At 66.3% G+C, this 11,526-nt stretch overlaps 1 long non-coding RNA gene across 1 annotated transcript; it reads right to left on the reverse strand.

The window, feature by feature from the left end:
* Nucleotides 1-2,534: 2,534 nt before the first annotated feature.
* Nucleotides 2,535-9,957, reverse strand: LOC135578093 (uncharacterized). The gene is made up of 3 exons (XR_010469445.1): nucleotides 9,786-9,957; nucleotides 3,049-3,196; nucleotides 2,535-2,939 (listed from the first exon to the last, which is right to left on the reverse strand). It is a non-coding gene; the product is annotated as an uncharacterized LOC135578093 (long non-coding RNA).
* Nucleotides 9,958-11,526: the final 1,569 nt, after the last annotated feature.

Below are 11,526 nucleotides of genomic sequence, written 5' to 3' on the forward strand. Positions count from 1 at the left end.
TGCCTCATAGAGCCCCATAAGTGCCCCATAGCGTCTCCCCAGTGCCCCATAGAGCCCCACATGTGACCCATAGTGCCCCATAAGTGACTCATAGAGCCCCATAAGTGACTCATAGAGCCCCATAAGTGCCCCACAGTGCCCCATAAGTGACCCATAGTGCCCCATAAGTGACCCATAGAGCCCCATAAGTGCCCCATAAGTGACTCATAGAGCCCCATAAGTGCCCCATAGCGTCTCCCCAGTGCCCCATAGTGCCCCACATGTGACCCACAGTGTCCCATAAGTAACTCATAGAGCCCCATAAGTGCCCCATAGCGCCCCACAGTGCTCCACAAGTGCCCCACATGTGACCCACAGTGCCCCATAAGTGACTCGTAGAGCCCCATAAGTGCCCCATAGCGCCCCACAGTGCCCCACAAGTGCCCCAAATGTGACCCATAGTGCCCCATAAGTGACTCGTAGAGCCCCATAAGTGCCCCACAGTGCCCCATAAGTGACTCACAGTGCCCCTTAAGCGCCCCATAGTGCCCCACAAGTGCCCCATAAGTGACTCGTAGAGCCCCATAGTGCCCCACAGTGCCCCATAAGTCACTCACAGTGCCCCATAAGTGACTCATAGAGACCCATAAGCGCCCCATAGTGCCCCATAAGTGACTCACAGTGCCCCATAAGTGCCCCATAGTGTCTCCCCAGTGCCCCATAGTGCCCCACATGTGACCCATGGAGTACTATAAGTGCCCCACAGTGCCCCATAAGTGACTCATAGAGCCCCATAAGTGCCCCACAGTGCCCCATAAGTGACTCATAGAGCCCCATAAGCGCCCCATGGTGCCCCACAGTGCCCCATAAGTGACTCATAGAGCCCCATAAGTGCCCCATAGCGTCTCTCCAGTGCCCCATAGTGCCCCACGTGTGACCCACAGTGCCCCATAAGTGACTCATAGAGCCCCATAAGTGCCCCATAGTGCCCCACAAGTGCCCCACATGTGACCCATAGTGCCCCACATGTGACCCATAGAGCCCCATAAGTGCCCCATAAGTGACTCAGAGTCCCATAAGTGCCCCAAAGTGCCCCACAGTGCCCCATAAGTGCCCCATAGCGTCTCCCCAGTGCCCCATAGTGCCCCACATGTGACCCATAGTGCCCCATAAGTGACTCATAGAGCCCCATAAGTGCCCCATAGTGCCCCATAAGTGACTCACAGTGCCCCATAAGTGCCCCACAGTGCCCCATAAGTGCCCCATAGCGTCTCCCCAGTGCCCCATAGTGCCCCACATGTGACCCATAGTGCCCCATAAGTGACTCATAGAGCCCCATAAGTGCCCCATAGTGCCCCACAGTGCCCCACAAGTGCCCCAAATGTGACCCATAGTGCCCCATAAGTGACTCGTAGAGCCCCATAGTGCCCCACAGTGCCCCATAAGTCACTCACAGTGCCCCATAAGTGACTCATAGAGACCCATAAGCGCCCCATAGTGCCCCATAAGTGACTCATAGAGCCCCATAAGTGCCCCATAGTGTCTCCCCAGTGCCCCATAGTGCCCCACATGTGACCCATGGAGTACTATAAGTGCCCCACAGTGCCCCATAAGTGACTCATAGAGCCCCATAAGTGCCCCACAGTGCCCCATAAGTGACTCACAGTGCCCCATAAGTGCCCCATAGCGTCTCCCCAGTGCCCCATAAGTGACTCATAGAGACCCATAAGTGCCCCATAGTGTCTCCCCAGTGACCCATAGTGCCCCATAAGTGACTCATAGAGCCCCATAAGTGCCCCATAGTGCCCCACAGTGCCCCATAAGTGACTCATAGAGCCCCATAAGTGCCCCATAGTGCCCCACAGTGCCCCATAAGTGACTCATAGAGCCCCATAAGTGCACCATAGCGTCTCCCCAGTGCCCCATAGTGCCCCACATGTGACCCACAGTGCCCCATAAGTGACCCATAGAGCCCCATAAGTGCCCCACAGTGCCCCACAAGAGACCCATAGAGCCCCATAAGTGACACACAGTGCCCCACAAGTGACCCATAGAGCCCCATAAGTGCCCCATGGTGCCCCACTTGTGACCCATGGAGCCCTATAAGTGCCCCACAGTGCCCCATAAGTGACTCATAGAGCCCCATAGTGCCCCATAGCGCCCCACAAGTGCCCCATAAGTGACTCGTAGAGCCCCATAGTGCCCCATAGCGCCCCACACGTGCCCCATAAGTGACTCATAGAGCCCCATAGTGCCCCATAGCGCCCCACAAGTGCCCCATAAGTGACTTGTAGAGCCCCACAGTGCCCCATAGTGCCCCACAGTGCCCCATAAGTGACTCATAGAGCCCCATAGTGCCCCATAGCGCCCCACACGTGCCCCATAAGTGACTCATAGAGCCCCATAAGTGTCCCACAGTGCCCCATAAGTGACTCGTAGAGCCCCATAAGCGCCTCATAGTGCCCCACAGTGCCCCATAAGTGCCCCACAGTGCCCCATAAGTGACTCGTAGAGCCCCATAGCGCCCCACACGTGCCCCATAGCGACTTGGCCGCTCAAGAAAAACCGCCGGCTTTATTTCCTGTGCCTACAGAACCGGGACGGCCCGAGATACAAAACCGGGGGGGAGGGGAGGGGGGGGGGCATCGCTCCACGTACAAAAGGGGTCACGGGTGGGGTGGCGGGGGGGGGCGGGGGGGGGGGGGGCAGAATAGACCCCGCCCCCCCGCTGTGGTTTCTATGGAGATTAAAAAAATACAAAAGGGGCGCAGTTGGGGATAATGGGGGGGGGGGGGGGGTCAGTCCTCCAGGACAATGGGCTCCGAGGTGCTGGCGGGGTGTGGGGGGGGGCGGGGGGCGCCAGGGCCCCCCCGGGCCGTAGCGGCTTGACCTTGAGGGGGAGGTTGGGGCGGCGGGCGGCGCGGCGGAGCTCCAGGTGCGTCAGGGCCTTGCGAAGCGCCCTTTTTGGGGGGGGGGGGGGGGATGGGAGTCAGTGGGGGGGTCACGCCATAGACCCCCCCCCCCCACCCACACCCAATTTACGTGTCCCCCCCCCTCCTAAAGCCTCACCTGGTGTCCTTGGTGGCCACGAACACCACGGGTTGGGGGCGTCCGCTGGGTTCAGCTTCTGGCGCTTGCTGGCGGGGGGGGGCCCGGCGCGCAGCCCCGCGGCCACGGGGCGCCCGTTGGCGGAGAACGGGAGAGCCGCCGCGCCCACCTGTGTGTGTGTGGAAGGGCGGAAGGGGCGTGGTTAGGGTGAAGCCACGCCCCCCGGCCAATCAGACGCACACTGAGGGAGAAGGGGTGTGGATAGGGTGAAGCCACGCCCCTCGGCCAATCACACGCACACGGAGGGGAGAAGGGGGGTGGTTAGGGTGAAGCCACGCCCCTCGGCCAATCAGACTCACACGGAGGGGGAGAAGGGGGGTGGTTAGGGTGAAGCCACGCCCCTCGGCCAATCACATGCACACAGAGGGGGAAAAGGGGGGTGGTTAAGTCAAAGCCACGCCCCTCGGCCAATCAAACGCACACTGAGGGGAGAGGGGGTGTGGTTAGGGTGAAGCCACGCCCCTCGGCCAATCAAGCACACGGAGGGGGAGAAGGGGGGTGGTTAGGGTGAAGCCACGCCCCTCAGCCAATCAAGCACACGGAGGGGGAGAAGGGGTGTGGTTAGGGTGAAGCCACGCCCCTCGGCCAATCACACACACACTGAGGGGGAGAAGGGGGGTGGTTAGGGTGAAGCCACGCCCCTCGGCCAATCAGACGCACACTGAGGGGAGAAGGGGGGTGGTTAGGGTGAAGCCACGCCCCTCGGCCAATCACACGCACACGGAGGGGAGAAGGGGGGTGGTTAGGGTGAAGCCACGCCCCTCGGCCAATCACACGCACACGGAGGGGAGAAGGGGGGTGGTTAGGGTGAAGCCACGCCCCTCGGCCAATCACACGCACACGGAGGGGGAGAAGGGGGGTGGTTAGGGTGAAGCCACGCCCCCGGCCAATCAGACGCACACTGAGGGGAGAGGGGGTGTGGTTAGGGTGAAGCCACGCCCCTCGGCCAATCAGACGCACACTGAGGGGAGAAGGGGGGTGGTTAGGGTGAAGCCACGCCCCTCGGCCAATCACACGCACACGGAGGGGAGAAGGGGGGTGGTTAGGGTGAAGCCACGCCCCTCGGCCAATCAAGCACACGGAGGGGAGAGGGGGGTGGTTAGGGTGAAGCCACGCCCCTCGGCCAATCAGACGCACCCGGAGGGAAGAAGGGGTGTGGTTAGGGTAAAGCCACGCCCCTCAGCCAATCAAGCACACGGAAGAGGAGACGGGGGGGCGATTAGGGTAAAGCCACGCCCCCAGCCCCGCCCCATAGGCCCTCCTCGCTGTCAATCACCCCCAGCCCCGCTCCCATAGGCCCTGCTCGCTGTCAATCACCCCCAGCTCCGCCCCCCTAGGCCCTGCTCGCTGTCAATCACCCCCAGCCCCGCCCCCGTAGGCCCTGCTGGCTGTCAATCACCCCCAGCCCCGCCCCCATAGGCCCTGCTCGCTGTCAATCACCCCCAGCGCTGCTCCCATAGGCCCTGCTCGCTGTCAATCACCCCCAGCCCCGCCCCCATAGGCCCTGCACGCTGCCAATCACCCCCAGCCCCGCCCCCATAGGCCCTGCTCGCTGTCAATCACCCCCAGCCCCGCCCCCATAAGCCCTGCTCGCTGTCAATCACCCCCAGCCCCGCCCCCATAGGCCCTGCTCGCTGTCAATCACCCCCAGCCCCCGCCTCCATAGGCCCTGCTCGCTGTCTATCACCCCCCAGCCCCGCCCCCATAGGCCCTGCTCGCTGTCAATCACCCCCAGCACCACCCCCATAGGCCCTGCTCGCTGTCAATCACCCCCAGCCCCGCCCCATAGGCCCTGCTCGCTGTCAATCACCCCCAGCGCTGCTCCCATAGGCCCTGCTGGCTGTCAATCACCCCCAGCCCCGCCCCCATAGGCCCTGCTGGCTGTCAATCACCCCCAGCCCCGCCCCCATAGGCCCTGCTCACTGTCAATCACCCCCAGCCCTCCTCCCATAGGCCCTGCTCGCTGTCAATCACCCCCAGCCCCGCTCCCATAGGCCCTGCTCGCTGTCAATCACCCCCAGCCCTGCTCCCATAGGCCCTGCTCGCTGTCAATCACCCCCAGCCCCGCCCCCATAGGCCCTGCTGGCTGTCAATCACCCCCAGCCCCGCCTCCATAGGCCCTGCTCGCTGTCAATCACCCCCAGCCCCGCCCCCATAGGCCCTGCTCGCTGTCAATCACCCCCAGCCCCGCCCCCATAGGCCCTGCTCGCTGTCAATCACCCCCAGCCCCGCCCCCATAGGCCCTGCTCGCTGCCAATCACCCCCAGCCCCGCCCCCATAGGCCCTGCTCGCTGTCAATCACCCCCAGCCCCACCCCCATAGGCCGTACTTGCTGTCAATCACCCCCAGCCCCGCCCCCATAGGCCCTGCTCGCTGTCAATCACCCCAGCCCCGCCCCCATAGACCCTGCTGGCTGTCAATCACCCCCAGCCCCGCCCCCATAGGCCCTGCTGGGTGTCAATCACCCCCAGCCCCGCTCCCATAGGCCCTGCTCGCTGTCACTCACCCCCTGCCCCGCCCCCATAGGCCCTGCTCGCTGTCAATCACCCCCAGCCCCGCCCCCATAGGCCCTGCTCGCTGTCAATCACCCCCAGCCCCGCCCCATAGTTCCTGCTCGCTGTCAATCACCCCCAGCCCCGCCCCCATAGGCCATGCTCGCTGTCAATCACCCCCAGCCCCGCCCCCATAGGCCCTGCTCGCTGTCAATCACCCCCAGTCCCGCTCCCATAGGCCCTGCTCGCTGTCAATCACCCCCAGCCCCGCCCCCATAGGCCCTGCTGGGTGTCAATCACCCCCAGCCCCACCCCCATAGGCCCTGCTCGCTGTCAATCACCCCCAGCCCCGCCCCCATAGGCCCTGCTCGCTGTCAATCACCCCCAGCCCCGCCCCATAGTTCCTGCTCGCTGTCAATCACCCCCAGCCCCGCCCCCATAGGCCCTGCACGCTGCCAATCACCCCCAGCCCTGCTCCCATAGGCCCTGCTCGCTGTCAATCACCCCCAGTCCCGCTCCCATAGGCCCTGCTCGCTGTCAATCACCCCCAGTCCCGCCCCATAGGCCCTGCTCGCTGTCAATCACCCCCAGCCCCGCCCCCATAGGCACTGCTCGCTGTCAATCACCCCCAGCCCCGCCCCCATAGGCCCTGCTGGGTGTCAATCACCCCCAGCCCCGCCCCCATAGGCCCTGCTGGGTGTCACTCACCCCCAGCCCCGCCCCCATAGGCCCTGCTCGCTGTCACTCACCCCCTGCCCCGCCCCCATAGGACCCGCTCGCTGTCAATCACCCCCAGCCCCGCCCCCATAGGCCCTGCTCGCTGTCAATCACCCCCAGCCCCGCCCCCATAGGCCCTGCTCGCTGCCAATCACCCCCAGCCCCGCCCCCATAGGCCCTGCTCGCTGTCAATCACCCCCAGCCCCACCCCCATAGGCCGTACTTGCTGTCAATCACCCCCAGCCCCGCCCCCATAGGCCCTGCTCGCTGTCAATCACCCCCAGCCCCGCCCCCATAGACCCTGCTCGCTGTCAATCACCCCCAGCCCCGCCCCCATAGGCCCTGCTGGGTGTCAATCACCCCCAGCCCCGCTCCCATAGGCCCTGCTCGCTGTCAATCACCCCCAGCCCCGCTCCCATAGGCCCTGCTCGCTGTCAATCACCCCCAGCTCCGCCCCCCTAGGCCCTGCTCGCTGTCAATCACCCCCAGCCCCGCCCCCGTAGGCCCTGCTGGCTGTCAATCACCCCCAGCCCCGCCCCCATAGGCCCTGCTCGCTGTCAATCACCCCCAGCGCTGCTCCCATAGGCCCTGCTCGCTGTCAATCACCCCCAGCCCCGCCCCCATAGGCCCTGCACGCTGCCAATCACCCCCAGCCCCGCCCCCATAGGCCCTGCTCGCTGTCAATCACCCCCAGCCCCGCCCCCATAAGCCCTGCTCGCTGTCAATCACCCCCAGCCCCGCCCCCATAGGCCCTGCTCGCTGTCAATCACCCCCAGCCCCGCCTCCATAGGCCCTGCTCGCTGTCTATCACCCCCAGCCCCGCCCCCATAGGCCCTGCTCGCTGTCAATCACCCCCAGCACCACCCCCATAGGCCCTGCTCGCTGTCAATCACCCCCAGCCCCGCCCCATAGGCCCTGCTCGCTGTCAATCACCCCCAGCGCTGCTCCCATAGGCCCTGCTGGCTGTCAATCACCCCCAGCCCCGCCCCCATAGGCCCTGCTGGCTGTCAATCACCCCCAGCCCCGCCCCCATAGGCCCTGCTCACTGTCAATCACCCCCAGCCCTCCTCCCATAGGCCCTGCTCGCTGTCAATCACCCCCAGCCCCGCTCCCATAGGCCCTGCTCGCTGTCAATCACCCCCAGCCCTGCTCCCATAGGCCCTGCTCGCTGTCAATCACCCCCAGCCCCGCCCCCATAGGCCCTGCTGGCTGTCAATCACCCCCAGCCCCGCCTCCATAGGCCCTGCTCGCTGTCAATCACCCCCAGCCCCGCCCCCATAGGCCCTGCTCGCTGTCAATCACCCCCAGCCCCGCCCCCATAGGCCCTGCTCGCTGTCAATCACCCCCAGCCCCGCCCCCATAGGCCCTGCTCGCTGCCAATCACCCCCAGCCCCGCCCCCATAGGCCCTGCTCGCTGTCAATCACCCCCAGCCCCACCCCCATAGGCCGTACTTGCTGTCAATCACCCCCAGCCCCGCCCCCATAGGCCCTGCTCGCTGTCAATCACCCCCAGCCCCGCCCCCATAGACCCTGCTGGCTGTCAATCACCCCCAGCCCCGCCCCCATAGGCCCTGCTGGGTGTCAATCACCCCCAGCCCCGCTCCCATAGGCCCTGCTCGCTGTCACTCACCCCCTGCCCCGCCCCCATAGGCCCTGCTCGCTGTCAATCACCCCCAGCCCCGCCCCCATAGGCCCTGCTCGCTGTCAATCACCCCCAGCCCCGCCCCATAGTTCCTGCTCGCTGTCAATCACCCCCAGCCCCGCCCCCATAGGCCATGCTCGCTGTCAATCACCCCCAGCCCCGCCCCCATAGGCCCTGCTCGCTGTCAATCACCCCCAGTCCCGCTCCCATAGGCCCTGCTCGCTGTCAATCACCCCCAGCCCCGCCCCCATAGGCCCTGCTGGGTGTCAATCACCCCCAGCCCCACCCCCATAGGCCCTGCTCGCTGTCAATCACCCCCAGCCCCGCCCCCATAGGCCCTGCTCGCTGTCAATCACCCCCAGCCCCGCCCCATAGTTCCTGCTCGCTGTCAATCACCCCCAGCCCCGCCCCCATAGGCCCTGCACGCTGCCAATCACCCCCAGCCCTGCTCCCATAGGCCCTGCTCGCTGTCAATCACCCCCAGTCCCGCTCCCATAGGCCCTGCTCGCTGTCAATCACCCCAGTCCCGCCCCCATAGGCCCTGCTCGCTGTCAATCACCCCCAGCCCCGCCCCCATAGGCACTGCTCGCTGTCAATCACCCCCAGCCCCGCCCCCATAGGCCCTGCTGGGTGTCAATCACCCCCAGCCCCGCCCCCATAGGCCCTGCTGGGTGTCACTCACCCCCAGCCCCGCCCCCATAGGCCCTGCTCGCTGTCACTCACCCCCTGCCCCGCCCCCATAGGACCCGCTCGCTGTCAATCACCCCCAGCCCCGCCCCCATAGGCCCTGCTCGCTGTCAATCACCCCCAGCCCCGCCCCCATAGGCCCTGCTCGCTGCCAATCACCCCCAGCCCCGCCCCCATAGGCCCTGCTCGCTGTCAATCACCCCCAGCCCCACCCCCATAGGCCGTACTTGCTGTCAATCACCCCCAGCCCCGCCCCCATAGGCCCTGCTCGCTGTCAATCACCCCCAGCCCCGCCCCCATAGACCCTGCTCGCTGTCAATCACCCCCCAGCCCCGCCCCCATAGGCCCTGCTGGGTGTCAATCACCCCCAGCCCCGCTCCCATAGGCCCTGCTCGCTGTCAATCACCCCCAGCCCCGCTCCCATAGGCCCTGCTGGGTGTCAATCACCCCCAGCCCCGCTCCCATAGGCCTTGCTGGCTGTCAATCACCCCCAGCGCTGCTCCCATAGGCCCTGCTTGTTGCCAATCACCCCCAGCCCCGCCCCCATAGGTCCTGCTCGCTGTCAATCACCCCCAGCACCACCCCCATAGGCCCTGCTCGCTGTCAATCACCCCCAGCCCCGCCCCCATAGGCCCTGCTGGCTGTCAATCACTCCCAGCACCGCTCCCATAGGTCCTGCTCACTGTCAATCACCCCCAGCCCCGCCCCCATAGGCCCTGCACGCTGCCAATCACCCCCAGCCCCGCCCCCATAGGCCCTGCTCGCTGTCAATCACCCCCAGCCCCACCCCCATAGGCCCTGCTCGCTGTCAATCACCCCCAGCGCTGCTCCCATAGGCCCTGCTGGCTGTCAATCACCCCCAGTCCCGCCCCCATAGGCCCTGCTGGCTGTCAATCACCCCCAGCCCTGCCCCCATAGGCCCTGCTCGCTGTCAATCACCCCCAGCCCCGCCCCCATAGACCCTGCTCGCTGTCAATCACCCCCAGCCCCGCCCCATAGGCCCTGATCGCTGTCAATCACCCCCAGCCCCGCCCCCATAGGCCCTGCTCGCTGTCAATCACCCCCAGCCCCGCTCCCATAGGCCCTGCGAAGCCCCGCCCCCCCCCCCCCCCCCCCCATGGAGGGCTCCGGTGGCCTCCGGTAGCCCGCGGTGGCCGTACCCGCAGGCGGGGGGGCCGGTGGCCCTCGGCTGCCCCCTCGTAGCCCCGCTTGCCCACCAGCCCCGCCAGCCCCCGGCTCTGGCTCAGCTGGTTGCGGTTGATGGGGGTCTTGGTGCCGCGCGGCGTCTTGGGCTTCAGGGGGGCCTGTGCGGCTGGGGGGGGAACGGGGGGGTCAGGGGCTGCCCCAGGGACCCCCCAAAACAGCCTCAGGGACCCCCCCCCATTCATCCCCCCCCCCCAGGGACCCCCCAAAACATCTTCAGGGACCCCCCCCCATTCATCCCCCCCCAGGGACCCCCAAAACATCCTCAGGGACCCCCCCCCATTCATCCCCCCCCCCCCCAGGGACCCCCAAAAAAACATCCTCAGGGACCCCCCCCCCATTCATCCCCCCCCCCAGGGACCCCCCAAAACATCCTCAGGGACCCCCCCCCATTCATCCCCCCCCACCCAGGGACCCCCCAAAACATCCTCAGGGACCCCCCCCATTCATCCCCCCCCCACCAGGGACCCCCCAAAACATCCTCAGGGACCCCCCCCCATTCATCCCCCCCCCCCAGGGACCCCCCAAAACATCCTCAGGGACCCCCCCCATTCATCCCCCCCCCCCAGGGACCCCCCCAAAACATCCTCAGGGACCCCCCCCCATTCATCCCCCCCCCAGGGACCCCCCAAAACAGCCTCAGGGACCCCCCCCATTCATCCCCCCCCCAGGGACCCCCCAAAACATCCTCAGGGACCCCCCCCCATTCATCCCCCCCCACCCATGGACCCCCCAAAACATCCTCAGGGACCCCCCCCATTCATCCCCCCCCCAGGGACCCCCCAAAACATCCTCAGGGACCCCCCCCATTCATCCCCCCCCCCCAGGGACCCCCCAAAACATCCTCAGGGACCCCCCCCCATTCATCCCCCCCCCCCCGGGACCCCCCAAAACATCCTCAGGGACCCCCCCATTCATCCCCCCCCCCCCAGGGACCCCCCAAAACATCCTCAGGGACCCCCCCCCATTCATCCCCCTCCAGGGACCCCCCAAAACATCCTCAGGGACCCCCCCCCATTCATCCCCCCCCCAGGGACCCCCCAAAACATCCTCAGGGACCCCCCCCATTCATCCCCCCCCACCCATGGACCCCCCAAAACATCCTCAGGGACCCCCCCCCATTCATCCCCCCCCCCAGGGACCCCCCAAAACATCCTCAGGGACCCCCCCCATTCATCCCCCCCCCAGGGACCCCCCCAAAACATCCTCAGGGACCCCCCCCCATTCATCCCCCCCCCCCCAGGGACCCCCCAAAACATCCTCAGGGACCCCCCCATTCATCCCCCCCCCCAGGGACCCCCCAAAACATCCTCAGGGACCCCCCCCAGGGACCCCCCCCAGGGACCCCCCAAAACAGCCTCAGGGACCCCCCCCCCATTCATCCCCCACCCCAGGGACCCCCCAAAACATCCTCAGGGACCCCCCCCATTCATCCCCCCCCCCAGGGACCCCCCAAAACATCCTCAGGGACCCCCCCCATTCATCCCCCCCCCACCAGGGACCCCCCAAAACATCCTCAGGGACCCCCCCCATTCATCCCCCCCCCCCAGGGACCCCCCAAAACATCCTCAGGGACACCCCCCCCCATTCATCCCCCCCCCCCCCAGGGACCCCCCAAAACATCCTCAGGGACCCCCCCCAATCATCCCCCCCCCCCAGGGACCCCCAAAACATCCTCAGGGACCCCCCCCCCATTCA

This window comes from Columba livia, unplaced genomic scaffold, assembly GCF_036013475.1.
Source record: "Columba livia isolate bColLiv1 breed racing homer unplaced genomic scaffold, bColLiv1.pat.W.v2 Scaffold_438, whole genome shotgun sequence".
NCBI lineage: Eukaryota > Metazoa > Chordata > Aves > Columbiformes > Columbidae > Columba > Columba livia.